This window comes from Agelaius phoeniceus, chromosome 4, assembly GCF_051311805.1.
Source record: "Agelaius phoeniceus isolate bAgePho1 chromosome 4, bAgePho1.hap1, whole genome shotgun sequence".
NCBI lineage: Eukaryota > Metazoa > Chordata > Aves > Passeriformes > Icteridae > Agelaius > Agelaius phoeniceus.
The window spans coordinates 41,277,423-41,305,178 of NC_135268.1; the positions used below are offsets into that span (position 1 = coordinate 41,277,423).

The following is a 27,756-nucleotide window of genomic DNA, read 5'->3' on the forward strand; positions in this document are numbered from 1 at the left end:
TGAATTTGTATTTTCCAAGACAAAAATTTGATGCTGATTAACACAGATCTTTTCACGTCTCATTTTCTGCCTGTAATAATTCAGGAAATCCAATTTTTTAGAATTTTTTTTTTTAATTCTATCATCTGGACCAATCGCATGATGTAAGCACAAACAACAAAAAACGTATAAAACTTTTTTGAATCAATGAAGACTTCAATTCTGATAAGTTACAGGAAAATACTGTAGTTTCCACAATTTATAATATAAAAATAATTACTCAGATAACCATTTACTTACAATAAGCATTACCTAATAGGCTCTTATTTGAAAGACTGCTTGATGGAGAAGGAGATGGTTCACAAAAACACTTGATAAATAGTAAATAAATGTGCAGCCATTAAAGGGAATATATGCTAATAGATATGTTACCGAGAGAGTTTGAGGGGAGAAAGGAAAGGAAAATATAGTAGAGGCTGAAAAAGAAATAGAGACAAAATTTTAGAAATGTTCCTGGGGGCAGGGAAGAAGAGGAGAGGCTTAATAATAGAGTCAGCTCCATTTCTAGCATATTTGGTTAATATTGTTATGAGAAATAAGACTTTGTTCAAATAAAGCTTCTGCTCAAATAACATAAGAACATTTGAAGCAAATTAAAATGTTATTAAATGTGTGTTCCTTATGTGCTGCAAAAACACAGTTTTATCCCACATTAATGTTCATTTTCATAGTATGAAGACAACTGCCATAACTAATACTAACGAAGCTGTTCAGGAATTGGAAATCTGTGGTGACCTGTGGGTATCTGTGTCCTCAGGTAAAAATGTGTTTGGATATGGATTAAAAAGTAAAAGTAACTGGTGTCCTAGATAAATTTGGCATTTAGCATTTTGAGTGCAAATATAACATGAGTTATTAAATAACTCTGAAAGAAAACTTCTTACTGAAAAACAGAAATAACTCTTTTTTATTGAGTCACATTAAAATTGGGTATTCCTAGAACTAGATTTTTTACATTATCAAACATTCTGGTTTCAGGGAAATCTAAGAGCCCACTGTGCTGTAAGTTTAATTACAGCTCTCAGGTACAGGTATTTTGTAGTGAGATTCATCTATAAAGCAATGACCCATGGGTCAGGAAAAATGTAGAACAGTTGTTATATCTACAAAGTATTGCCTTCAAGTTATCTCTTACCAATATTGTAGTGAGCTTTAATATATTTTTAATTTTAAAATAATATGAATTTCATCTGGTTTTCAGGTAAAAACATCTCAACATTTAGATATTTTTGGCTTTCCAATGTTCTAACATTTTCCGGTTTATTGTGTTTTGGTGGTGCTTTTTTTAATCAAGGCAATGGATGTCCATTCCTTAGATGTTTAAAAATTAACTGTAAGAATTTCAGATAATTTTGCCATAAGGACCAAATTAAAAGACAGTTACCTCACCTGAAGGACTGCAAAAACCTAATTGTAAGACTTTTTGACTTAATTCAGTGATAGCCAGGTGAATGTGATGGTAAATAGCCAGTAGCTTTATTTGTCTATGCTATCTCTTAGGAACTAGCACACAGGAATCTCAGTCCACAGTTACTTAAAACCCTCTGCTACAAGTGTCTTTAGTGAGCATCACCTTAATTGTAAGGTCCTCTGATAGCTGAGCAAAAAAAAAAAAAAAAACAATCAGGTATATTTAGTCTAATTTTCTTTTTTTTTTTGCTATTTTGTAGTCTGTTCTCTTAAGTAAGCCTTGCTTAAGTAAGCTGACAACAGGCTAGGATTTCCAAAGAGTCTGGAAATTCTTTGAGATACATTCCTGCCCAATTCAATAATTTATTTTGTATATAATGATGCTCTAATTTAAATAGGCATGTTAACAGACAGAAAAGCCACAACAGATATATTGTCTCATTAGGGCTGCTGGGCCAATTACTAATTTACAAATATTGAAACTAGCACTGATAGAGATAAATTAATTTCTCATAATTTAATAATGCTAATCACAGGAGCAGTGAAGACCTACAACTGATGGCAGTAGAGCAACGTGAATTTTACTACACAAATGTAAACTCAATAAATTTTTTTTCTCTGCATTGCACAATATTATGTTGTTAAATACTTCTTTGGTTAATCTTCATTATTTAGGATTTCTTCTGCTGTTTTATCTGCTCACAAATCTTGGGGTCAAACTCTTCCAGCAGACAATCCTATTCAGCTAAAGTCATAAGTGGTTTTTAGTTGAATACCAAAGACATTGCAAGGTTTTATTTTACCCACTCTGTATTCCCAAAAGGCAAAATATTAGTGTGAATTGGTGTCATTTAGTCATTCATCAGCTTCTCTTAATTCAATTTCTTTCTTAAACAGAGAGATTGCTTCATATGGGAAAACTGTGCTGTAACAACTTCTTATAATAATATTTAGTAAATTCTGAGACATTTGAAACATGAGACACAAATTGGTTTTCTGGTCATCCATATAAGACTAATGAAAATGAACAAATTTTGAGAAGACAAAAAAATCAGTGTCCTAATAACCTGCACTTCTCTAGCTGATAAAATGCCTTATTTTGAACATCGTGGAAATGACCCTCGAAGTCCAAACTTCTACTAAGAAGTTTCATTAAAGTACATAAATTACAACAACTGTCAGAGATGGCATTAAGTATTCAATAAAAGTAGACTTAACACAATTAATAGCAATTAAAATTATATTTTTATGATGTCAGCCACCAGCACTGTAAAGACATAATTGCCTGTAAGGACTTCACTAACCATATTTATCCTCTAAAACTGTCCAATTTATATGAAAAATGCCAAAAACATATCCCAAATGGGTACCATTATCTTCTTGGATTTTTAAAAGTGATCTGTCTTTATCCAGCCTGTGCACATTAAGCTAATTTACTTTAATTAGTTTTTTTCTCATTGTCTTAATAGGCATGTTGATAAGGTTTTATTGGGGAGGGGGAAGGGGGAATATTGGTTGGCACTTTTTATTTCCTTTTCCTGACTATGGATGTTAAACTTTATTCATTGAATGTCTTTAAGACTACCTGTAATCCTACCCTTAGATTTTCCCTGTTCATATTTTCTTTCTTCATTTGTCATATACAAACATAATGATAAAATGTTTAGTATTTTGTAAGGCACTTGTACTTCGGCTGATTAGCTGATCATTAAAAAAAACAGAATGACATCTTAAGCTTGCTGTGAAAAGGAGGTTTGCTCTGGACATAACAAATTATGACTTGTGTCTCTCACATCAACAGAATATCCATGAAATAATTCTAGAGTCTTCAGGCAATATTAAGAACAAAATACAAGGGTATCATCCACAGGTAGTGGTCTGACTTTAGGATCTAGGTTCAACCTTCTAATTTAAATACAAAGTTAACTGTTTCCACCTCCTGATGTAATTGGGAGAACCTGTGTAATTGATTGCAGGAGGGAAGCTCCTCATCTAGATCTTTGGAATTACCCCTGGAGATATATAAATCACTCTGTTGGCTGGTCAATTGGGGTTTTGGTCTGTTTTTGCTGAGCTGCTTTCAGTCTGCATGTATGAAGTTTAACAGAGATTCTTTCTCATGCTACTGCCTTCAGAAGTTTTTTGTATTGATCTGGTAAAGTTTGCGAAGGTATGTCCAGTGTTTTGATAGCATTCCTGAGGGGCTATTCTTTTATTCTGTTAATTTTCTTACACAGAATGTGATAAATCGAATCATTAGTGTGGTTTTGGCAGATTAGACTGTGATTTGCTCCTTGATTTTCCAAATGCATTTAAGATTAAATGTGAATATTTTGCAGTACACAAAAGAAAAATTTTTGTCTAATATATGTTACTGGATGGATAGTTCCATTTTAAACCAGCATCATCACACAGTCTAAGAATCAATAAACTATAAAGACTGCTCAAAATAGGATTATATACAAATTTATGATAGTGAAAATATCCCTGCATTACTTTAAAGTTGTACAAATATGGAGAGTTGTAAAGGTGTCTGGGCTTCTTCAGAAATTAAAACTTAGCTATTGATAGCAATTCCTCAAAAAAACACAGAATTTAGCGATGAAAAAATACTAAACACTGAATAATCAATCCCTGGTTCAGAGGATTCAATTGAAAATAAGAAATTTCAACTTCACCTTGGATACTATTAAAATAACTTGATCTTACTTCTCATTCTTAGGCATTTACTTGAAGAATGCCATAGAATGTGACCTGTTTTTAAAGTAATTTATCAGTTTTGCATCACAAGTCTATATATAAGGTCTAAAATTATTTTGTGTCATGGTATGAAATAATATTCAAAGTGATTGTGAAGAATCCTATGTACCTGAAGTATTTTCATGAAGCAGATCTTAAAGAGTACAGAAAATTTTTTTTCTATACCTATTATAGTAGTGTATTGGTCACATATCATGTTAACATAATTATTCATAATTCACCCAGAGTATTTTCTTTCATTGCGTCTATACTTTCTGCTACAGGAAATAAGTTAATTAGGTTTCAGACTACTGAATTACAAACCTATCCTGCATGTCATTTTGCTGTTCTGAGTTGAACTTTACTAAAAAAAATTGTCTCTTTCTTGGAGGAAAAAAAAATTAATCATACTGAGAATATTCAATAACTTGTTGACCAACATAACAAAGCATGAATGTTGAATCAGAGACACGTTTCATACTCTTACATTAGTAGCAAAAATCAACATAACTTCAGCTGGTAATTTTCATGGCTGAAGTCCTTTCTTTCAAATGAAATTGAAGTTGAAACATTGAAGTTGAACTGAAGGTGAAAAAACTTTTAATTTAGTCAAGATGAAACCATCCTATATACTGTGCGTGAAATTCTGTGTATGTGTGTGTAAATATGTTTTCATTACACTATAAAAATCTAGTATTAAACTCTATAATACATGCATTTTTGAAATTCTGCTTAGAAGATATTTTTCAATGTAACTATTTTTTTGGCAACAATGGATAAGGAGAAAAATAAATTAATGCAATTACCCAAAAACCATAAGTGTAAGACTGACAGTTCAGACAGTTCCATTTTGCTATGCTGAATTTGGTGTCTGATTTTGCAGAAATATCTTTCCAAAGCCACTCTCTGTAGAAGTTGCATAGTAAGAATACAAGAACAGAGCAAGTATGTACAGCCAATTCCATTAAATAAATCAGGTTTCTTGAGAGTAGCACCTGAGCCCTCCCTAGTTCTCGCTAAAAGTTTTGGAGGAACTTTCACAATTTGTAAGTAACATGCAAATGACATACCATGACATTTATGTCTTCTGCCTCTCAGTGATGTGATTTGTAATTCATTTAGACTTCTGCATCTAATATTTATTGAATAAAATCACTTGTCATAATGGAATTAACAATTGGAAGTGGTGACATTGAAAAATAAATTAGTGTTACAAAATAAGTCTTGGGATTTCCTCATGAAAGCAAAAGCATTCCAAGGCAAATGGCATAAGAAGCCATAAGTATTCCAGATGGTAAATTATTTCCTATATGACATTCAGATTTATCTTTAAAAGATCAGCATTTTTTATACATTCATAAGATCTGCCTTGTCTTTAGCTTTTCAGTATTGAAAAATACTTTTTTCAGGGACAGAAGTCTGTTATAACCTAAGAAATATTTCTCAGATTTGTATGCTTATTATATGAGCAAAGAGTTACTGGGTTATTGATGACATTGGAGGTGGTTATTTTGCAATTTAAAATTAGAAATTCCGAATACATCAAACTATGGAAGTTTCAGGATAAAACAGAGAACTGAAAGTATAACTGAAAAGGATTAAGAATTTATTAACCTTTACTGTTTTATTAGCTTTTACTGTGTTACATCAAGGTGTATGGTTGTCTTGAAAACAACCGTTATAATTGATTCTTCTCAGTTATTTCCTGATGTTAAGCTTCTAGCTCCAAACAGAAATATTGTTTATATATAATCCTTATTGGTAAACATCATCCCATTTCTACTACACCAGTATTCAAGGTCTTCCACTCTTTCTTGTATGATCTGACAGTCATCTTCTGTATTGGAGCACCTCTGCTTATATTGTATCATCCATAAATGGCATCAGCATGCTCCTACTATTTTTCCTAGCAAGACCACTAATGAAAATATTAAATCACATAGCTGAAAAATCAGGCTCTGAGAAACTCATCCATGTATGGCTTTCACCACTTTGTCAGCTATCTTGCCTTCAGACAATTCCTTACCTATCTAACCTCTATTACAATGAACTCAGTTAATGTGGCATCCTATCAGTTTACTAATGGTGATGAATGAGGGCTGCTGCATTTCCTATTTCCAGGAAGAAAACAGGTATTATGTTAAACAGAGGGGCAGGTTGGTCTTGCTTTTGATGCATGAGATACAAAAACATTGGGTAGAAGAAGAGACTTCTAAAGGGTACATAAACATATCTGGGCAGGCAGTGGCTTGGAGTCTTTTTGTGTCAGAGGTCAGACTCAGGTTGTGCTCAATATGTATTAATGATTCCACTAGACCTTTTGAATTGTTATTCATGCTTTTGCAGGGTGTTATCTTGTGATGGTGACTTGCACAATTAAATTATGTTTCTCTTTAGGAAATCATTGTTTTTGTATGTCAGAACCTCTTGTAGTATTAGAACTGAAAGATTCCTATTCCAATGAATAGGAATGAAGACTCCTTTTATGTCGTTATATAGGCCTTTATCAAATGCTTCAATTATGTCTCTTTCAAGCCGATGAACTCTGGTCCATTCAACCATCTTCTTATATGGAATGATTTCAAAATCCCTCTATATTCTTCCTGTTGGGTTTTTTTGGGTTTTGGGGTTTTTTTTTTTGCCTCTTTCCTAGATCTTATGGGGATTTTTTTGTTTGTTTGTTTTGAGTTTCTTTTGAGATATAGTGGTCAAAAATTCAGTGTTGAATGTGAAGATAAAGTCTACAGATTTATTGCATTAAAAAAAGTTTCCTTCTCTGTTTTTTGGTTGATTTGGGTGTTTTTGCCCCTAATAATTTCCGATGTTCTAATTCTGTTTTTTGTCACTGGGGTTGCAAGCTGGTGTTTTCAGAGAACTAGCCACAATTAGTCTTTTATCCTTTTTTTGAAGCAGAATTTAGAATCCACTGTTTTGAATGTACAGAAAGGGATATTTATTCCCACATAGAGTGTGTTGTATTTATTGACACCATTTCACTCATTCTTCTTCTGTGAACACCATTCACATCTGTTTCAAACAAATAGCTGTCCCTAATGAAACAGTTTATCAGAGAGGACTCAAATTATATGGTCCCAGAGAAATCCTCAATACCCCTTTTAATAAAGGACGTCACAGTACAGTAACGATGGACCTTTTAAAGTACCCTTAATCAATAATGTGGAGGTGAGAAATGGTAAATTGCAGTGATGTGGAATTGCCACCCTGATACCGCCACACTATGCAACTGAAATAAGTAAGCTTTAATTTCTTGTTCTTTATGAGAGGAAAATAGAATATCTTTAAAAATCATCATGGTAAGGAAGGATGTGTTCAAGGCCAGGTTGGATGGTGTCCTGAGCAGCCTGATCTTGTGAGTGACGTCCCTGCCCATGACAGGGGGTTGGAATTAGATTCTTTGAGATCCCTTCCAACCCAAACAATTCTATGACTATATGGAATATACTTGGGCCCTGGACAGTTAGATAAAATTTTTCTATAATACTATATAGCTGAATGAAAACTTCTACCAAATAAACACCAAGGAGTGCTAAAACTGAATTGTCTTCATTTTGATCCTTCAATTTTTATTAATTCTACTTTCTAGTGTCATCTGTTTCCTAAATGCAAATTTTCAGACTGCCAGTGATATGAGGCAGTATTGGTTTTCTCGGGGTTTTGTTTGGGTTTAAAATTTGGTGGAGTTGTGACATTTTCAGGACATCTCTGTTAGTCCTACATACTATTATATAGTTATGTCTAAGCAGTTAGTTCAGATGAGCAGAAAAAAATTCATTAATATCAATGGAGAATCAAATTAATAATGAAAGATATGTAATAATGAAAGAAATGAAATCAAATGCCATGCCAGTTATGCCATGGCATAATAATTCTTTTGTCTTTTAAGATACCCCAAATGCGCATGAAAGAATCATGCAGAAATCAAGCCCTATTTCTTCAAATACCCTTCTTACCCATGTTTTTGGTAAGACTAAAATACAGAGATCAGAATACTTAATTATGTATCTTTAGTTACAGAAATCTCTATATTATCTGTAGGAAGATAAAATATATATAAAATACATTATAATACATACTATAAATATATGGTATATGAGGTCTTCTGACAGCACTTGACTGTATTCACCACCATTAGTTCAGTGATGATGAAAGAGTTTAATTTAGTAGAGATTGCCTCACTGACTGTAATTTCTTTGTTGCCAATGTATTTTCTATATACCTTTTTTCTATATACCTCAGTGCACAGACACCTGTATTGGGTTTCTAATGCTGAATGTACACATAACAAGAAATCTCATCTAAAAATCCTTTGAAACTTAGTTGTTTTCCCACATTCCAGCTGAACATGCTCATTCTTGCCTGTATTAATTAAATCTGTATTGAAAAAGATTAATCAGACTTTGCTTTGTTTTATAGGAAACATGAATTTTTTAAACCATTTCAGACCAATAAAAAGGCACAAGTTAGATATAGTCTGTGAGAATTTTTTCAGAATAGATGAAATTTTGCACTGAAACAAACACTATATTTTTTGCATTCTTTTCTATTGGTATTTTACTTATAATAATGTGATTTGCCCTAGAGATGTACACAAGGTATATGCCATTAGGAGAATAGGAATTCTGGCAGTAAAAATCATAATTCATAAGCAGAAGCATTAGTACTTTTGTGTAAACAATGAAAGTTGGTCTTCGTTGTTCCTGTCACCGCAAACTGCAGGAGGAAGGTGAAGACTCCAGCCTGCCTAATGTGGCAGTGAATGTTGATTTTTTGCACTTAATGTTGTTTTCTGATTAATCACACGTGTGCATAACATGCTGTCAGTTTGCTCTAATTATTGTAGATCATCTTCATGATCTGCCACTTGCAATCTAATATATTATGATAGTTGAAGTAATATGTTCTGGTTATAATTGGTTGCCCACTATTGATATGGGTAATAGATCTCTCCTGTGAAATACAAACAGTAACTAGATGCACAGCATGCAGGTGAGTTAAGTACCTACACTACCTAGGAATCAGCAGGTATTCTTCATGACTTAGTCTCCAGACATATTTTTTCTGGAAGCTCAGCATATCTCTAATTGCAATTATATTTTGTGTCCATCTTGTCTCAGATCTTAGAAAAGGGGTTTCTGTGTATAAATATTTAAGTATGAAAGTAAAAGGCAATATCAAGCACTTTTCTGCAGACTTATAGAAATATAACTGGCACGGATCTCTTCACAGAATTCCAATTTATAGTAGTAGAGTTGGTCTCAAGGATAAAGAAAAGAAGGATAAACAGGAAAATCAAATTTTTAACCTGGAAACTGTGAGCTACATTTTGACGTGGCAGGTCTTCATATTGCATATTTAGTTCAGTGTTCATATTTTAGTACATCAATAGCATTAATAAATCAGTGAATTGGCTGAATTCTGAAAGGATTATATCTCTCACACAATTAATTGTTTTTTTGTGTTCTCCATGTGAACACAGAAACATCATAGTTAAGTGCATAGTTGGTGTAATATTGACTTTTTTTTTGATATTTAGTCACTAAGCGTCCAAAGTTGACAAAAGCAGTTATATTCCACCATTTTCTATCAGTAACCGTATTTGCCTAGAGCATTAGTTTCCTCCAAAGCACTTAGTGGATTTAAAGGCCTACCCTCTTTTACATATTTTATTCAAAACTTCCAAAATAATCTGGAGACAATATTTATATCCTTGCAAAGTACTATTAGAAAGTTTGATTTTAAAAATGTATGCTCGAGGCATATGTTTGTGGTTCAGCATAAGCTTTTTAAATATCTCACTTGGTTTCTTTCAGTAAATCCAGTTATAGGTGTTGAAGAGCAGACCGTCAAAACCTTTAAAGGCTTAGCCCTCTTTGCTCATCCTCACTGATTTACACCTTCCTAAAATGACTTTAAAAATAAAAAGAGATGCAAAGGACATTGCATCCAAAACCACACGCAGGTTTAGCCTAGGGTGGTTATCTTTAGGTTTAGTGAAAAAGGTCTCCTTTGACTTTGTGTATTTCAAAACTAACTTAGCCTTGGATATTACTTTTGTGACATCCATTGCAAGAAATCTTTGAAAAGGATAAATTTCATTCTACTGTATTCTATTCATTTTTATTTATTTGAGCTTTTTAAGTTACTTCTAAAATATATGACAGCAGTTCTTACTGAATTTTCTGTTCTAATTACAACTTACCTAGTACTAACCTGATCACCTACCAGACAGTGATTATATTTCTGCACAACTTGCAAAGTTGGTAGAAATACATGATACAATCCCAATTAAATTATTTGAAAGAAATTTGTTGTTCATTACAATTTATAAGTTCAGTAGAAATAATTAAGTAGCTATCACACATATAATACACAGATAAAGCATAATAGAAAAATAATGCCACTTGTGAATCTGAAATCAAAGAAGAGAGTTTGACATTTTGAAATAGCACTTGAGTCTGAATTAATTACGGTGTGTTAATATGTCTGGTTTAAATACAGGAACTGGTGAAATCAATGTACCGCTTTGAGTAATGCTGGAAGCTGGATTGAGGGGACAGAAAACACTTCATGTTGAATACTTGGGCTGGGATCAGCACTGGGGTCTGACAGCATGGGTCCCGGTATTCCAAAACAAAATTTTCTGCTTCTTGTTGTCTCTTCTTAATAGCACTACTTTTGCTGGGCCAGAATTTCATCTCAAAATTTATTGAAAAAATAATTTCATTAATCAGTGATGAATGGAGTTCCTTAAAAAGCCAGGCCACATTTCATTGACAATTATTTGTGATTTTAGACATTTTAAAGTACTAAAATTCTCTGACAACTGGCTTTCAAATATATTCTCTCAAAACTGCCAAAATTTATTCTGTTAAACATTCAGTGGTAATCTATGGTCATATATGCTCATCATATCCTTCATTCTATGCACATTGGCTGTTCTCAGCTTCATGTGAATATTCATTATGATCTATAGAAACACAATCAAGGGAAAGGCAGAAAATATATTTTTGCATTTAATAATTATAATTATGAAACTTTAAGTATAGTAAATGTAAAGATGCAGTCTTTATATTCCTCAGCATTGCCTTCTCATTGCAGTCCTTTTTTTGCTTTTCAAGAATATATATTGACTTTTGCATGCACAACCTTGCCAGAATTGGCATCAGCAGCAAAAGTATTTGTACTCTATGTAAACACAAAAAACATTCTTCTGTTTAAGAAATAAATTCATGTAGAAAAACTGAGGGACAATTTGGTTTATACTTATTCAGAGCTTTGTTGAAAAGCTAATAAAAGTGTATAAATTATTGTAGTCCTGTTCACAGTAATTTAAGCAAATATCCTTTGTGCTCCTAAATTCTTTTGCATGTATCCTCTTTTTTTTCATGCTTTACTCTTTATTTTCTGTTTTTAAAAATCCTATAGATATTTAATATCAAAAATGTAGTCTGTTTTCCTGTTTGGTTTGGATAATGGGCTTTGTGTGGGATAATGTGAAAAATTTGCATGGTATGGGTGAACATATAATTGAAGAAAGAGGTCTTACGTTCAAAGGGGCCAGTATTGTAGCATGAACTTCATACTTAGAAATCGTTTCAGCTGTGCCAGGTTTGATATGAAGACGGATGGACAGTGCTCTAATTATTACACATATTTTTAACATATGTTTTTCATTATATCACAGAGAGACCTGTTCTTTAATGATGCTTCTTCTTGTGTTACTTTTCCTGTGATACCAATTATTTAAAGCATGTATGACAGGTAGCTGGCGTCTTCATAGCATCTCAGCAGGTTTTACCAGTAGCACTGTGAACATGAAAATAATATGTTAAGAATCTGTTCTGTGGAAAAGGGTATCATAGACATTGAAAAAGCACTAAACAAACTTTAAGAAAAAAACCCAGCAGTCATTCAGGAGTGAAGTACATAGTTTCTAAGTAATTACATGTTGAGGTTAAAATGTTGCATATTCCAAGGCTCTCTTTCAAAACTGTTCAAATTTAGTGTCATGAGCTCTAGTGAATGCACATCACTGTTAATAATCAAATTAATTAACAGCATGTTGAAGTTCCATAGAGATCATATAGATACACTTCTGTTGCAATTAAATAAAAAATGTGGTTTTGTGTAGAGGGTGGTAAATCATAATTACTAATATACTGTTCTGTTATTGGGTTTTACTGTGACAAGGTTATAAAAAAATATGTGGCTACAGAGTGTTTGATGTTTTTAACACAAATGTCAGTGTAAGAATTTTGTACAGAACAATCCTGTGTGTTGTTATATATAATTGAAGACGTATAAAACTAGATTTATATAAATATAGACACAAATATCTAGTTATACATAACTGTAGTATTTTATACATATTTTTCCATTTATGTTTGTTCTATAAACTATATGTATGATTAAAGTCCTATATATCCATGGATGGAAGGATGGATAGATGGATATCACAGAGTCCCAGACTAGGTATGGTTGGAAGAAGCTGCAGTGAGCCATCTGGTCCCTGTTTAAGCAGAGTCATCCTAGAGCACCTTGCACAGAACTATATTTTTTAGTTTTGGGTGTATTTTTTTGTAATTTCTACATGAATTTTACCTGGGTGGATTTTCCTAGATCTCAGGTTATCACTCAGCCTTTCAGTTTTAGACAGTCCTCTACATCAGAGCTAGTCCTTTACATCAGATCTTCTTTTACCACTGTGGTCCCTGGTTCCTGGCACTGCTGGGATTATGGCAACAGATCATTGCTTACCACAACAGGTTGTAAGGGCCATCCATTCATACTGCATGAGGCTGGTTCTGAGAACCTGGTATTATTTATTCTCCACAGAACTGCAAATTTTGGCTGTTTATATTAGTTTGTTACTAAGAACTTTGAATCTATTTGCCAGTGATTCAACTCAATAAATTAGGAACTAAAAATGCTCTGCATTATCTTTGGCTCAGGACTTTTCCCAGGTGCATCTAGGAACATGGCTTAAATACAACTTAGAAAAGAGGACTAGTCACAGAAGTAGCCAGGGTGCTTCTTTGGTTTGGTGCTTAGTGTCTAGCCCTACCTATTCTGTTCTGTATAACTTGTTCTATGTGGAGGACCCCATTTTGTGAGAAGGTTCTTACCTGCTTAGTTTCTGTGTTATAGATGAGTTAGATAGCATTATGTAGAGTTGATGTTGTTATCTAACTAATCTAACTCCTCAATTTACAAAAACTTGAGATGTTGCTTTGGGTTTTTAAGTCTTTTCAACAAAAGCAGAGAAAGCATGTGTATATGGGAAAACTCACTACCTGTTGTCACCATCTCATCATATAACAGAGCAAAACAGAATGAAATTGCAGTTCAGTGTCCTGAAACTATTTTTCTGATGTGCTAGGTATTCTTCCCCAGTTCAAAACAATATATCTTTCTCTTAGATGTTAGCATAGCAATATAATCACTCAAGTTCCAAGATGGTAGATCTTTAAAGTTGATAGTCAAACAGATAGGATGTGCTGGATCATTTCAGTGTTTTATCTGACAGGCAGCAGTAAAGTTTTATAAGCTTTTTTGAGTAATTTTTTTTTTTACATTAGATAGAATTGATGTTTTCCATCTCTTCTATTTTCCGTTTTTCCCTGGGATGAAAGGTTCCATCTGAGAATGTGTAATAAATATTCCACTGATGAGTGGTAAGCAAGAATCCCTTTCTGGTTGTCTGCTAGAAGCCAATGCCATTACCTAGCTCCATGTGTTCTATATGTACTGAGACCTACTGCCTTCTGGAAAGGCATCTGAGGGGAGGCAACCATATTGATGCCCTGTTCCCTGAACCAAAGTCATTGTATATTATTTTCTGTTGTCTTCTTCCAGAACCTAGTTAGGAACAATTGGATGCAATTTAAATTTTCTTGTTGAAGATTGGCCATTTACAGATTTTGATAAAAACAACCCCGTTTTCTTACACATCAGTACCTTCCACAGTGCTGGGAGACTTTTCTCAGGTGTGTTGTGAGAGCTCAGATTGCATGAACTGAGCTCCTATAGGTAAACTGCCAAAGAGTGCATTTCCTTTTAAAACCACCACACTGCTTATTTGGACTGAATCAGGTGAACTGATGAATTCCACATCTGAGCACCTTAGAGCTGATCAGGGATGAGCCTGTGATGCTATTTGTTGCATTTTGGCTGCTATTTTCAGTTTTTCTTCCTGTGTTTCTGAAGGCAGCACTCTTTGATCACACTCCAGTAAATGAAGATCAGAGCATCAAAGGGAGTTAAACATGTTGGCAGTGAGTGTCACCAAGCTTGACTTTCAAGTGTGCAATGCTAAGAATATATTCAGAAATGCTCATTAAGTGAATCAGGACAGTTAAGCACCTAAGAAATGGAATCATGAAGGGAAGAATTTTGAACACAAGATCATCTAAATCTAGAAAAAGGAAATATTCAAGAGAGCAGAGAAAGTTTTCTACATTTTCTTAAATTAAAGTACTTTTATTGACAGTTGTAAAGCCATAGCTTAGAACTTCTTCCTGCAAGTGATAACATAAATAGAAAACACAAGGATTATTTCAGGTTTGCCTTCAAGCTCTTTTTGTCTGGGGTTCAAGTGCAGGCTTTGTTAAGGTCTATGGTGCAAGTACTCTGATGATACAGATGCTTAGACACAGTTGTGAAGTTTTTTTGTATTTGTGTAGTAGTGTAGTTTTGTAGTTGTGTAGTTGAGTTTATACCAAACTCAGAGTTTCTCACGTAGTGTGACTCAATGATGTGGTAACTGTTCACCATGAATTAGAGCATTTTTAGTATAGAGCCTTTAGATTTTCAATACCTTGCCCTTACATTGCTACAATTATATTTTTAGTATTTATCTTCTTTTACATTTATATTGTCTGTACAGTCAAGCTGTGTATTCATTTGTATGTATATCTGCACATATATTTGAAAAAAATATATTTACAGTCCAGGATTTAAACTTAGGGAGATATATGTTGTGCCTCAATAACATGTGGGAGAGTTTTCACTGACTTTTATTACCCAGTTTTGTATTTACAAATACCATAGGAAATGCTTTTCATGGTTCAGATAGAACTTGGATGCACAGATCCAATACCCACCCACTTTTCAGGCTATAGAGCAAATCAGTCTTACAATCCAATGTAGTATTTATCCTGTTTTCCAGAAGTTAAAAATAGTATGCTTATCCTCTTAATCTCGCCTGTCAGAAGTTTGGAGACAATATTTAGAATTGCTTTCCTGCTTGTTCTGGATTAACCCAGGTAGGCAGCCAAGTTCCATGCAGCTACTCAGTGTCCCCAGGTGAGACAGGAAGTGGAATCAGAAGGTTTAAATTGAGACATCTCATGAGATGGAGACAGTTTAATAGGTAAAGCAGGAATTCTGAGCACAAACAAAGCCAAGTAAGGGATTCATGCATTACTTCTCATCAGCAAATAGATGTTTAGCCATTTGCAAGAAATCCAGGCTGCATCATGCATAACAGTTATCTGGGAAGAGAGTACCATAACTCTGATCATGCTTTCCTCCTTCTCCTTCCCCAGCTTTTTTGGCTGAGCACAAGATCATATGGTGTGGAATATCCCTTTGGTCAGCTGTCATCTTCCAAATCCTTGTCTACTGCCAGCTGGCTCACTGCTAGCTACTATGAAGAAAATTATTTCTGGAAGAGAAAACTCTTCCAGACAAAACAAGTACACTACCATTATTTGGATTGTATTGATACCACTCCTTCTAATTCCTGGGTCAGTCAGTTAAACTCATACCTTTAAACAGAAATAAATCCCAGAAAAAACTCAGCTTTTACACTTGACCTATTATGCTTGAAATAAAAAAATTATAGGTGAAATACACTTTCATACCAGATTTTTGAAATGCTGACAGCACAATGAAATTAAAACATTTTGTCATGGGGGAAAAGTATTTACACAAATATAAGAAGCGTGCATTTTTTTTACATTTGAACCATCATCATAACTTATTATCACTTGCGTAATCACAGCTTCATTAAAGGCTCAGAGAAAAATTGTGTAGTCTGTTTTGATTCTTGTTTGAAGAGGAGTTCTAGAAACAAAAAATTGTGACTGTTCATTTCAAGATATACTGTACCTTTTTCTCCTTCCCTTTTTGGCAGATGTTATAATGTGAACTTTATTGGAATGTGAAAAAGATAAGACTGAAACAAGATTTTCAGATTCTTTTGTTAGTGGCAAGAGCTTTATTCCAGGTCTTCATTTAATTTACAAAAGCTCCATCTTTATATGTGAAATACTTCCAACTTCCTGATTATTAAAATCAAAAATCATTTTATAGTTTACTCCAGAACACTGTAAACTTGCAATGCTTATGAAAAATACTGTCTGAAAATAGCTCTTTGTATATATTCTAAGTGCCATTATGTTTGTTTTTCTTTAAAAAATAATCATTATCTTTTCCATATGTTTTATGTTTATTACTGTTAAATACGTTGGCTATGCAAAGCTATAGCAGTGGGATTTATAGTCCATTTACTGTTTCATACATCAAAAAAATTGCAGTTGAAAATTCATGTCAGCTGTGCTAAAGTTAGGTAGACCTTTCTCTTAAGTTTCAGAATACATGATCTGTTTTCCACAGTGGCAGAAAGTAAAGAACATTTTCATGGTGTGACCTGAAGGAATCATATGTGAAAGTAAATGAGGTATAATGAACATGGATCTCCAAAATGCCATTTTTACATTTAGTATTCAACATGCAATCAACACTTCCATATGGTTCAGAGAAATAAAATTGCATTTTACAAGTGTAGTAACATGTCAGTCCAGCAGTAGCTATAATAAATATTTTATTACAGATAATCTGCATCTCATTTAGACTTTAGGAAAGACACACAGTGTATGACCATACCATAGATCACAATGCAAAGAGGAAAATAATAATGAAGAATAAAAAAATATCATCTATCATATCTTGATTTTTTTAATCTACTGGATACTCTGTAATGATCATTAACCAATTACAAAATAAAAATATTTGACCAAGATCTTCATAATCTGTTCTCATTGCAGATTCTTGGCTCGTTAGAGATCCAATCCCATGGAAAGCTGAAGGTAAGATCAAACACCCTCTAGCCTCAAGCTCTGGTGGGACTTATGTATTGCATTTGTGTTTTTAAAATGGCACACCATTGTCTAACTGATGGAAGTGCATGCACTTTTCTGCTGGCTTGTCTATTATCAATAGTTTATGCTGCTGTTTCTAATTTATTGTTGCTGCAATAACAGTGTACACCAAAACTAGTAGCAGGGAGAAATTGACAGAGCACAAACTTTAGGAGATATAATTGCCTTGTTCACGAAGGAATATCCAGAATGATAAACTCTGTCTTGTTACCAGACTCAACAAGAGTAGAACATAATTGAATAAATTATAAAGTTCTCAAAATTCTTTATTGAATCTCTTGTGAGCATTCTCAAGTTTCCACAAGAAGCTACTGTTGCCTGTGTGTGCCATATTATGTTGCTTTTTGATGATACTTCTCTTTAGGTTAGTAATTTGAAAATATAATTTTTAGCCATGATCTCAACTCAGCTGAAAGCACATAAGGTCCCAGAACTCTGAAATGGTGTCCACTCAAAAATTTTTGAATTTGGCAGCAATCTGGCTGTGAGCAAACCTTAATCTGTCTGATCAGCATGTACTTAGCAACTGCACTGTATTGAGCAAGTACACAGAGTTTGGGTTTTCTTCCTTTGGTTTTAGCTCAGTGATTTTTCTCAATGGTAACCAAAGTCAAGTAATTTATACCTTGTGAACCTCACAAAAAGGGTTCATTTCCAACCATATTCTGCATCTTGTGACGCCAAATGGAGTGTGTGTTCTTCTATATGACTACAAAAGATTTTAGAACAGCGATCAGAAACTTGTTCTGCTCATTAATGTTTTTACAGTAGCTGCCTTAAAAGAGCTACAGTTTCCTAGAGCAAGTCATTCAGAATTCAACTACGCTCTTCAAGTTTAATAGGTTGAGCTCTTTGAGTTCTTCTACCTCCTCCTGATTGATGGTTTGTTTCTTCTTTTAATACAAAATTCAGTAAAATTTCCCACAGTGAAAAGGGTCTTTTAATTATAAAATATCAGCATGTGGGAATGATTCAATTTACACATCAGAAAAGCTCAGTTACTTGACCATAATTTATTTTTTGTGCTGATCATTTACAGACCACAGATTCTTCTTCCTCTGGCCCCCTCCTCTTCTCACTTTCTCTCATTCTATGTAAAAGAATAAAAATCTCAATACCCTGTAAAAGGCTTTAGATATTGTATCACTTAGTCATCAGAACTAAAGGCTTCATTATCAGACTTTTTTCTACCAGCTTTTATCCCTTTCTCATTTCCTAGTTATGTTGTCATATTTAATTTAAGTGTGTTCTGTAATTGCTGAGTAATACAGTTTTTTCTTGTATCTGACAAAAAGATGGCATAGGTAAGGAGGGGTGTGGTATCTCACTCATAAAACTGTGAGATAAGAGGTATTGCCAAGAAAAGATATTTGCAGTTCTAATTTTGCATATTAAACAACCGACTGGCTCTTTTTTTCTGGTTTTTTTTTTTTTCTGTTTGTTTGGTTGGTTTTTTTACATATTAACTAATTAATATTGAAATCAAGGTCTGGAAGTGATGGAGAATTTTCATGTTTCCATGTACTTCCTCAATGCTGTATTAGTCATCCTTACTGTTTTATTGTCAGAATGTAGTTTAGGACTTGCACTGGTAGGTAAAACAGCTTTTACTAACAAAGCTTTGTAGGTTCTAAATGTGATTTTCCTAGCAAAATCAGTAAAGTTAATCTTACTTTGTGCTTATTATGGCCATAAGAGAAATAAGCACTAAAAAGGCCCAGAGTACCATTTATACAAATATTTTTAAATCTACTTACAGATATGTTCTTAAATTTGTTTTGGTTTGAATCGAATGGGGTTTGTGACCACGTATTATTAGATTAGATCATGCTCATTTCAGAATGAAAAGCATATGCAGAGAAATGCAGGTATGTACCTTTTGTTTTAGGTTGTATATATAATTCTGGTTCAGCTGAATGCTTAAGAGTATTTGTTGGTTGTCTATTTGTTACTGTAGACATATGATCTACACTACTGAAATACATTGCTTTAATTGTTTGTTTTTTTTAGCATTTAATTTAATCTGTTTAATCATCACTTTGGAAGGGATGTATAAATTGTACTCTAATAAAATATGTGAAACTTGGGAGAATTAGAACTTCTAATTCTTTTCAGGTATTTGAAGGTGCTTCTCCTTTACTCTGGAATAAGGAGAGTATTCCTAAACAAATCTGTGTTAAGTACAATTTGTGTTGTACTTAACACAAATTTGTGTTGGCTATTTTAGTTTATGTAATGTTCCTATGAGAGAGAAACTAAAAGACTATTTTCATAATATCTGTACCTGCTGTGTTTGGAATTCCTTTATGTAGAAGCACAAATGTATCCCTGGACTAGACCTGAAAGCCAAAACTAACATGTTTTTGTAAAATGGACCAATATAAGAGGTTCTCTTCCATTGTCCATTTGGCCATTAAAGGTTAAAGGAATCCAGTTTGATTTTAAAAATTTAAATATGCCCTACTGCAGCTTTCTCTAATTGACCTGTAACTTACTGTATCCTGCTCAGTAAAGGGAATAATCTTTACCATATGAGGACAGCAATATAGGCATGCACCTTAACATTAAGTAAACTCATTTTTATTCCCAGAAGATAATTTTAATATTTTTTATGATCCTCAAGGAAGTACCAGCCCATTGTATCTTCCATCTGACTGGCATACCCTACTGAATGAATGCTCACATACAAGATCTCACAAATACTTATATGGAAGATGGATTGTACTTCTCTTACACAGAGCTAGCATCAGACACATACAGTTATGCTGTGATTTAGTTCCTTCTTTTTTGTTGTTGTTGTTTGTTTGAATACAATTGAACTAATTTCTTCCTCTTCATCAGTACACCTGAAGCCAGGAATAGGTAATGGCTTCAAATGATTTCCAAGGCTGGTACGCTATTGAAACATTGTGTGTCCTGAATGATGTGACCAACCCCTGAGTACTCGTGCTGCTGATGCAGCAGCTGTCTTGTGATGATGCACCTGGTTCTTCTTGGGCTTCTTTGGTACTCCCCATAATAACATCCAGCTCTGTTTCATTGGCCAAGTAGGCCCTGTAGCATTAGTTCCCAGTAAGTCTGTGTTTCTGATGTTATCAGCAGTTCCCAATAGTGTAACTCCTCAGCAGAAACCTCAACTATAGGGATTAAAAAAAAGTCCTGCAATTTTTAATATGTTTAAATCCCTGTTCTTCCAGACCATTCTTATGAGCCTTTAGTACAGTAAATAGTAACCTAAAATCAATAACTCTGTACAAAACGTTACTTTCAACTAAAGTCTTTGTTCACAGTTTTTATCATTACTTCTTTTGTGATCATTTATCTTCAACTTCTCTTTGGCTAAAATGCTAGCATTTTGTATTAATTGTATTCAGGACAGTCAAATGGTGTTGTATCTTGTGTTAAAGGTTGCATTTTTAGTAGAGATTTCGATATTTAATAGATGTTCTAATGATAAAGTTTTATGGCAGAAGTTATTATTGGCACAGCCTTTCTTTCTTTATTTTCCTTTCATGACAATGTGCATGAGTGTTGAGTGTCTGTTAAGATTGAAACGTTCTCACCCCAATACAAAGAGCTTATGGTTTCCACTGGGTTGTATAAATTTTTGGACATCCATGGAATTTTTCCTTTAGTAGATAAGGATTACAGTGACTTACTCTCTCCTGTTGTAACATCACTCTGTCTGTGCACTAAATATTACAGCATCACTAATCCTTGCATTGTTGATAAGAGAACCAGAGGTGAATTCCCAGCTGATAGTAGGCCCATCTCCCTGGTGGTACTAGTTTATTATTTTGTTTTGTGGTTTGCTTTGGTTTTTTTCTACAGTTAACTATCTCTGTGATTACTGTTTAAATGTAGGTATGATTCCTGAACATTGCTATCAAGTTTTTGCCAGACTACCTATATTTATCAGCTGTAGAGAGGCATGGCCGGGGAAATAATTTTTCTCAAGTTGTCCTCAAAGAAAAATCAAACAAACAGGTATCATTTTCAGTCTCTTTAACTGTCATCTTCTCACAGCAATCAGTCAGTCCCCATGTCACTGGATGGATGTTGTTATATTTTTACACATTTATATCATCTTTGCACAAAACTGAACTGTTTGGCATAGTAGTTGCAAATTATTTGTGAGAAATTATTTGTCAAATGAGTGAGAAATTATTTGTCAAATAAAATAAAATCTTATCCATGCTTAGGAAATGGTTGAAGAAGAGTTTGAAATCTCTGCCATCAAAGCTGAGGTCCCCCTCTAAAGGCCTGAGATGCAAATCAAGTTCAGCCTGGGAGTCTCACAGGCCTGAATTCCTGGACATAATTGTCTTTCTGAGCACACTACTTCTCATTTTTGCCATTCAAAATCCAAGATGGGATTAGTGATGGTGCTAGTTTCTATCTTTATAAAAGTATTTCCTTGAAAGTGGAAAAACTTCTATATCCTCAGATTCTGAGCTGTAGGGGAAGGATCATGATTTAGCCTAGTGCTTTGTGTAAATACTTTAGGAAATGTGGATTGGGGCCAGGATTCTTCTCTCCTGGTCAGATTTCACCATGTCAAGGGAAATTTTTCTAACATTCTTAGTCATGGGGAATTTGGTGTACCTCCAGTGTACAGCTCCTGTTGAAAACCTTTCCTTGAGATGTATTAATTTATTCATTCAATCTCTCAAGCCAGAGAAGATATTAAAGCTATTAAATTTTAATCTGTTATCATCACAATCAATATCATATTTTTAATCAGAAGTGGCCAGAGATGTTTGATCAGTAACAAGCCTAATTTTTTCAGATTATTAAACAGTTCCTGAGCATTTCTAGCTTAACCTGTTTAACAGCAGAATAAAGAAAAGAGATGCCTCCTTTGTAAAACTCAGATGGAAACCAGCTGCTAAAATGCATTTTGCCATAAAATCAAGATCCTGAACCTATTGGGATTGGAGCAGAAAGTGAATACTAGCCCTTACTCAGCACAACCTGCTGGCATAGCCACAAGCAAGAGACAGTAGCTGCAGAGATAGTGCTGTTTCACCAGGACAGGGATTCCCCAATGCGTACAGGCCATCAAGTGACTCACTATGAAATATTCTGGGAACTATATCCACTGCAGATGTGGTGCTTAAGGACATGGGTTAGTGTAGGGCTTGGCAGAGCTGGGTTAACAGCTGGACTTGATGGTCTTAAAGGTCTTTTTCAGCCTAAATGATACTGTAATTCTCTTTTTTTTTTTCTTCTTAAAACATGAAAACTTGCTTTTTTCTTGAGGAACCATTTCTGTCTTTATTGGTAGGATTCTCCTTTGATGAATTAGCAGAGATAACAGGCACAGGGAACTCTGAAGGTTCCCTTCCAGAGTACAGAGCAGTGGGGAAAAGCACTGTGCCTAGGGAACTGCTGCATCAGCACAATCCAGGATTTTCAGTACTGCCTTTTAGGACCTTTTACTGTTTGGCAAAACTTGATTTTAATTCAATGGCTTGTTGGCTTTAATAGAGATGTCATTCAGTCCAGGATCAGAGAATAAATATCCCAGGTGCAAAAATCTAGAAAAAGAAAATACTGTCATTGCCCTTCTGTAAAAAAATTATACTAACTGGATAGTAGAATAGTAATGTTTTACTTTCTATGTATAAAATTCTGCAATTTTTTTTCAGGAAAAATGTTTACAGTTGAAGAGAACTTAGGGGTTGTCATATATTATGAATGCAGTTGAACTAATTAGGGCATGGGTGTTTTGTATAGTGTACTAGATAAAAAAGAGCAATTCTTTTCAAGCCAATGAACTATTGTTTCAAAAAAGCATTTCGTTATTTTCCTTCAAGAGACTAAAATCTTTCTTGTGGTTTGTTATGGCTCTTTGAGCAACTTTTAAGGCTAATTTGTGATAGATTCTGTACTGTGATTTTTTTGTATTTAGTCTATTGAAACCATCTAACTTGAATAGCCCAAGGGAGCTAAGTCAGGAAGCATAGAAATCAAGAAAACCTGGAATGGTACTTTAAGCTGAACCAGAAGCTAGTAGAATTCAATTTTGTTGAAAGAATGAAGTGAGTATTTTTCTTGAAAGAACAAAAGACTTTATGTTTTCCCCCAGAATTCTGATTCTGTCTTAATAAATTGTGATTTCTGTATGTTTTGTGTAAAATAGAAGACAACATTTGAATTTTTGATTTTTCAATGTAGTTTAATAATCTCTATAGGAAGGGGTAGCGTTTTCTGAAAGGGAAATTTCACCTCCAGATTAACTCTGAAGAAGTTTGGGCCATATTCTTCATTTAACAGTGATAGGGAAGGACATTTTCATACATGCTACACTTCTGAGTTGATGGCAAACAGGTCTCAGGTCAGATATCAGTTAAGATATTGAGAAGAGGCTCTACACCGGCTCAGTGTGCTTGAGGCTACTGCACAAATTATGTTGTTCACAACATTCATTTTAACATTATAGTCAGACAAGCAGAAAGGTGAACAGAAGTTTTATGGATGTCAGTAAGGTGGTGATTGATCTGATTTTCCCTTTAATAGAGAAAAACAAATAAGGAAAGATCATTTGAATGACACAAGTCAATGAACCAGGTGAAATTCACTAGAAATTAGGGAAATGATTGGTTGTATTGAGACTACCCAACAATTTTTCAGCAGTATATAAATTAAGTACCAAAATCCAGATGTACAAAATCCCATGTTAAAATTGTAATGCACTTGATAATAGCTGTATCAGACACTACAAAACAGTGTACAATATATGCTAATTTATTAATTTGTTATGAACCAGTCACATGGGTAATGTTGTTTTGCATAAAATTAGGGATCTTTAACAGGGTCCTACTGAGTTTTGGGGAAGTCCCCAAAAATTGCAACTCCAGCACATGTGAAGCTCAATGTGACAGAGCAGTTAAATTACACTTTGAGTTTTTTAAGTGGAACTTTGATACATAGTATTTCAGACCCCAGTTGTCAGCAACAATGTTAACTATGCTGTTTTTAAAAGAAAAAAAAAATTAAGTGAGGGATTGTATTCCCCTGGTCTGCTCACTCTGCAGTTGATGAAAGTAGTTATGAATTTAGTGATTGAGGCTGAAGCTGCTGTGAGAGGCAATACAAGCTACCTTCCACAAATATCTAAAAATAGGGTGACCATGCCTGAGTATGGAAGCTCCAGGTGTGATTTTGGCAAGTATTTCTGTTACTGAATACATATCTGTCATGTGGGAAAAATGGTCTAATCTCAGCTGTAAATGCTGAGAATTACATGTCACTTCCCTTCAAGCAATAAATGCTCTTTTGTCTATCTAGATTTTGTTATATGTTTTTCACAATAATTCCTAACAGTGCAGTATGTCATTAAAATATCAAAATCCAGTAAGTCAGCTGGCAATAAATGGAAAAATAGAGATCCATAGCAAAGATTAGTGATATCTAAAAGTGGTTTATGGGTCCTAGTGGGATTCCTCCTTTTTTAACAACAAAGTGCAGAGTGAAAGAATATGCACAGCTTACTTTGTCTTCCTATTTCTTTTGATCTGAAAGAACAATCAGATAGGGCTGATTTCTGAAGACAGTTCAGAATGAACAGATCTCAGTTGCCCCCAGTGATAACCATCATTGTCAACAGGAGGCATTCCAGGTACTGACACTAGAGCCTTAAATGTTCAGATACTGAACATTTTATCTTTTATTTTAAAAACTACTGCTGGGAACTCTCTTTATAGAATGCAATGGATGATGAGTATTTAGAAGAAGAATGAACCCTGGAGGAGAATAAAGCTCAAGCCTCAGAGACCATCACTGAACACCAGAAGGACAGAATAATTTAAGGTTACAGTGGGGAATTTCATGCACACAGAAAACCTGAAGCTGCGAAAAATGGGATGATAGAACTCAGGAGTTACAGTCTACAAAATGAAAATTCAAATTATTTAAAGACTCTGGCCCTAATGGGCTTTTGTCCAGGTTAGTAAACCTTCTGTCAGAATTCAGCAATACGAAGTGCTTTTTCATAGGGAAGGCTCAGAACTGCAATCTTTTGCAATGACGATAATCAAATATGAGGAGGCTGGATTACACTGGTATGCAGAAATGCTAATAGGTGCCTTCTGTAAGCCATATCACTTACAAGTGCCATCATCGCACTTGTACACACAATCTTCAGCTCTCAATCTTTGAAGAAAATATTGATTTTTGACAGGGTGTGACAACATGGTTTTACGTGAATCAGGTACATTGTACAAAGCTCACTGAGCAAGGCACAGTGCCAGGCAGTTGCTATGAAAACTGATTGTTTACTAATGTAAAAATGATAATATTTTTCTAGTTTAAGGGTAATAACACCTCACCTGCTGTACAATGCTGCTGATTTTTTTAATTAGTTAACTATCTTTGTGATCACCTAAGTTAGTAGTGATAGCTTAACAAACATCAAAAATATTAAAAAATATACTATTATCATTAATCAAAGATAACTAACTTTGAATGAGCAGATGCTAATGAATTAATGGTCAGAGGGGTTTTTTTATGTGCTTATCACTGCTACTGCAAAATACTTGTTATTCCTCATCTATTCCTCTTTCAAATAATTTGCCTACTAAACCTGGATACTGAATCTAAACACATTGGCTCCTGTCCCCCCTCTGGTGCCATTGTTGCTTTCATGGGTTTTGGATGAAGGCCTTTGTCTGTTTTTTTTTTTCTCTCATAACTGGAGAAGAGTTACATTTCGGAGGGTTTCCAAATAGGAGCTCTATTAGCAAATGCATCCCCCTGGCAGAGAAGAGAAATATGGAGTTATATAGATTGAATCAAACCATACTGTTATTTCTGAGCAAGTGGGCAACATTTCTTTTGTTTAAATCTAAGGAAGTCTTGAAATTATATAACTTTTACAAGTATCTGGCCAGACTTGAGTAGAAGGTAGTGAATTTTGTAGTCCAGTAGAATTTATCAGTGTTGATAGACCAAATTCAGGTGCTGATGAATTGATGACCAGGTTTGTTATTATGAATGTCTGTGAGTAATAAAGAAGATAAATCAAAACATATATTTGAAAATCACAATCTTTGAGAAGTAGAACTAAAGGTCTCTCCTCTTCTTCCTCCCTCCAATACCTGGATTTGTCCCTTCATCCTTACACCAGTTTCTACTCGTGTGAGAAATGCATGGTTTTTAGGACACATTCAATTGGGTTGGCTCTACCTATAGCCACTCTAGAGGCCACACTGCCCAGTTTCCTATGCACACAGGAATGCCTGTTTTTCCCCCAGATTTCCTTGGTTGGTAAGTTACTGCTGGTTCTGACCTGCAAGGAAAATGCAGTTCCGTAGCTTTCACATATATCCCTCAAAACTGATGGGAGTGTTTCTGCAGGCAGATCAGAGCAAGTCAAGTTACGAAGCACCAGATTACTTTTGGGAATACCACGTGTGTCTCTTTGGCATTCATTTTTCTATCACCCAGCAATGGTGTCTGTCAGGTAATGTTCCAGGAACACAGGTGTAAACAAAGAGGTTTACGCAATGGGAACGTAATTACTTGGCATGCTGCACAAAAAAGGTTGCAATGATAGCAGGTGTGGAGTATGATTTCTCATTTATATATCTTGAACCAATTTTTTCAAATGCAAATGTTATGTACCAGGTGCAAAAGTAAAACGAATAATCACTTTGGCTTGTTATGTTTTACAGAACAGTTACTAAATAGACGTGCATGAAGGCAATTGAAAATACCGTATAGAAAACATGTTGGGAATACCTGTACACTTTAAGATGGGTTCTAGGTTACGCAGAATTCAATTTGTGATGGTGAAACACATTTTAAAGAGAAGCATCTGACCTGTAAATCTGAAGAGACTGTTCTCTTTAAATAGGCATAATCCAAATTTAAGCCAGCTGGGACTTTTTGAATTTTGACAAGATCTGTGTTTATTGAGCAGATAAACCGTTATGTTGGTGTTCTCTACTGCTAGCAAACATGCACCATTAGGTAACTGGAGATTGAAACTGCACTGTGGGCTTATATAAAACCAGAGAGCATCTTGCTCTTAAAATACATAGAGCAAAAACCTGCTGCAAAAACACTTCCATATTTTCCCCCACCCAAAATGCCAAAGCTCTCTTCATGTAGCGAGTTTTTATCAATGGCACTGATCTGAAAGCCCACCTTGCTGATCTTTTTTCATAACTGTAAAGCCTGTATATTGCTTTAATTTTCATGTTAAGTTATACAGTGTTGACATACTCTGTAGCCCTTCTATGACAGGGCAATATGAAAACCTTTCTTTCCATGCCTACCAAAGAAATCATTGGGGTTAAATGACAGGGCTCTACCAGTGATTTGCCTGTCACCGAGAACTGTAAATTGCAGCCTGTCTCCAGGATAGTGTTTAGACATT

The 27,756-nt window shown here is 34.4% G+C and overlaps 1 protein-coding gene across 23 annotated transcripts in view; it reads left to right on the forward strand.

The window, feature by feature from the left end:
* TENM3 (teneurin transmembrane protein 3) overlaps positions 1–27,756 on the forward strand; it is a 1,291,791-nt gene that overhangs the window by 818,768 nt on the left and 445,267 nt on the right. For all 23 annotated transcript variants that reach the window (XM_077177351.1, XM_077177368.1, XM_077177366.1 and 20 more), the window contains exon 8: positions 17,259–17,300. The gene's annotated coding sequence lies outside the window, so the exon portion shown is untranslated. The remainder of the gene's footprint in view (positions 1–17,258; positions 17,301–27,756) is intronic.